This window comes from Equus quagga, chromosome 4, assembly GCF_021613505.1.
Source record: "Equus quagga isolate Etosha38 chromosome 4, UCLA_HA_Equagga_1.0, whole genome shotgun sequence".
NCBI classification, from domain to species: domain Eukaryota; kingdom Metazoa; phylum Chordata; class Mammalia; order Perissodactyla; family Equidae; genus Equus; species Equus quagga.
In genome coordinates this window covers 61,441,743-61,444,926 of record NC_060270.1, presented here as the reverse complement: position 1 = coordinate 61,444,926, position 3,184 = coordinate 61,441,743, and positions in this window count along the sequence as shown.

The following is a 3,184-nucleotide window of genomic DNA, read 5'->3' as shown; positions in this document are numbered from 1 at the left end:
CCCCGTACATAGTTGTAGATCTTAGTTGCAGGTCCTTCTAGTTGTGGGATGTGGGACGCCACCTCGACGTGGCCTGACAAGCGGTGCTCTGTCCGTGCCCAGGATCTGAACCCTGGGCCGCCGCAGCGGAACGCGTGAACTTAACCCCTCGGCCATGGAGCCGGCCCCAACATTTGTATTTTCCAGGTGCAAGGTCTTGGAGCAATGTCGTCAGAGAGGAACGGAAACCCAGACAGTCTACTGGGTCCCATGATCCAGGCCTGCCATGCTCCCATCTCCCCTCCTCTCTCTTCTCAGGCTCCTTCCAGCCACACCACCACCTTTCTGACCTTCTCTGGTCAAACTCACTTCTTCCTGTGAGTCTCTGCACCAGTGGCACCTTCTCCCTGACACACAAGCCATTCTCAGACACAGGCAGTCATGGCTTACACTTGTCATTCTGCTCACAGCAAATGTCACTTCCTTGAGGCCTTTCAAAGCCTCCCAGACACAGTCTCCACTGTCACAGATCTCACACCTGGAATGGCATCACATGATTTCCTCCTTCTTGGTCTCATTTGGATAAACCGAATCCATGAAGGAGGGCTTTCTGCCTTGGTGGAAGCAGATGTAACTTCTGGTTACCTCAGGAACATGACTGTCTCTTCTGGGCTGAATGTTTCCCATCACAAGTCCATTGTGAAAGGAAACCATCAGTTTTTCTTTCATGGGTCTGGTTTCCCCAAGAACACAGTGAACTTCTCCCTCTCTCTGTGATGCAGCACCAGCCCCTACAACCACAGCCAGAAAATTAGCACCCAGGGTGAAACAATACAAAATTCTGAATTCAGTTACTGCTGAGACTCCCCCATTAATTGCGTAATTCCACAGTAACTCCTGAGGTCACCTTTCCCCTCAGATGCAACTCCCAGCCTGCCGTTGGCTTCTTAGAGTAACAATGGGATTTCCTCAGAGCCTTCCCAGCCTGGGCAAGAAATGTTTTGAAATGTTCTCTATGAATTTTCAAAGACAAGAGATATTTGTAGAAGTCATTTGCGTGTCTATGTGCAACAATTTTGATGCAAATAGTATCTTTTTCAGACACAGATAAAAGAGTTGGGCCACTGGGTGTACCAAGAAAATGGATAAGCTGGTCCAGTGTCTGCATGTTGTGAAGTCTTAGAGAACAAACATCTTGGTTAAGAGCATAGAATACGGAGCCAACATCTTAAGTTCAAAGTCCAGCTCAAACACTTCCTAGATATTTGTATTGGACAAGTTACTTACCTTGTCAGTGTCTTAATCTCTTCATCTGTCAGTTGGCAAGAATGATAAGTGTACCTACTTTGTAAGGTCATGGAGAGTATTAAAGGAGTTAATGTTTGAAAAATGCTTGGAACACCTAACACATCACAACCACTGTATCTATGTGTTATAAATAAAATTTAAAAATCTTCTGACACTGTTCATAAGCTCCAGAGGGTGAGACTAGTGCCTGGATGTATGTAGAAAGCACTCTGTGACATACGATGAATAAAAGAATGAACAACACTGTTGAATGCTTTACCACTGTCACATACATCATCCTACAGGCATTCCCAAGCAGAATCACACCCAACAATACCTGTTCTGTCCCACAGCATCTTCTTTGATTCCATCCAGGAATCACTGGGGTTTCTTGGACCCTGGTAACTGTACCCACTAAAGGTCCTCTTCTCTCTGTCATAAACCCTGGTCCTTGTCATAATTGCTGCAGCTCCCAGGGTCTGCACTCAGATCCTTTTCTTCACATGAGGGAGAAGTGTCATCCCCAGATCTGGGCATCCACAAAGCATGAGCTTTGTGGAAATGTTTCCCTGGCCTGGGGCACATAGAAGAATGCAGTGACAGGGTGGGATTTGTGTAAATCCTCCAGGTAATGTCAGAGGGGTGGAGTCAGGGGATTTGTCAGCAAGGACTCGTCTGCTTGGTGGACCCTGGTGGTTAAATAGTAGCAGGAGCAGAACATTTAATAGGTCCTGGCATAATACAATCAATATGCTGGTCATGAAATCAGAATCAGCCTAATGAGATCCAAATTCATCTAATGTCATCTGTTCCCCGACTGGCTCACTAATCCAGTAGTGATTTATGACAGTAATATTTGTGTTCTATCATTTCATTTTCATTGATTGGCTAGAGTAATTATTCTTTACATAACTTGCGTATTTTTACATAGTAAAGGGAAGATAAGTTTTAAAATAACCCTTCTTGAAAAAGTCTCCCTAACATATATTATTAAGAACAGAATCCACCAATGGAAAATTCACAAAACATCTTGACCTTTAGTCTCTGGTTTTAGATCTTCCTGATTGGTAAATTATGTTGACTTCTGACTTCTTTCCTGAGATTAGTCCACTTAGGGCTGTGTAGCAATGCAACCTCATGCCATTGAGAAGTAGTGGTGGGACTCTATGATGATATTTGTTTCCTTTCGTGTGTGTGTGTGTATGTGTAATAGAGCATTTGCTGCATCTTGCGGTTTGGGTTGGATAGAGTCCTTTCCTTGGGAAAAATTTTCCCTCACCACTTTCTCTGGGCTTTATTTTTATGGCTTGAGCAGTGCTGTTGAATAGTGGAATTTAGCTCTCTATCTTATGGAATTTAAAATTTTCTTGGTAGCTACATTTTAAAAAGTAAAAACAAACAAGTGAAACTAATTTTAATAGTATATTTTAACCCATTATAACCAAGATATTATCACTTTTGCATGCAATCTATATAAAAACTAATAATGACAGTTTACATTCTGGGTTTTTTTTTTTTTACTGGATTCTACAAGTCCATTTACAGACAGCATGTTCTCCATTTGTAAGTTGAATTTTTTCACATATGCACTCTCTGCATTGAGATATTATAACAGTCAGAGTTGTAACATATGATTCACATATCTAAGTTGTTCCAAATATACTTAAAAGTTTTCCACTTAAAGATCATGTCAGATGAACTATGAAAAGTCTCTATTGGTCTAGTAAGAAAGGAATCAGTGTGGCCTTACAAGGGAAGCACCCATGGAATGGTGAGGGCAGATGGAGTGTGGGATTATCTGAGGACGTGGCTGGAGGTGAGGCCACAGAGACACATATTGTAGATGACCTCTTCTCAATGGTTCAAGACTAAAGCAAGAACAGATAGCAATTTCTCTATGAAATAGCAGGCAAGTTAA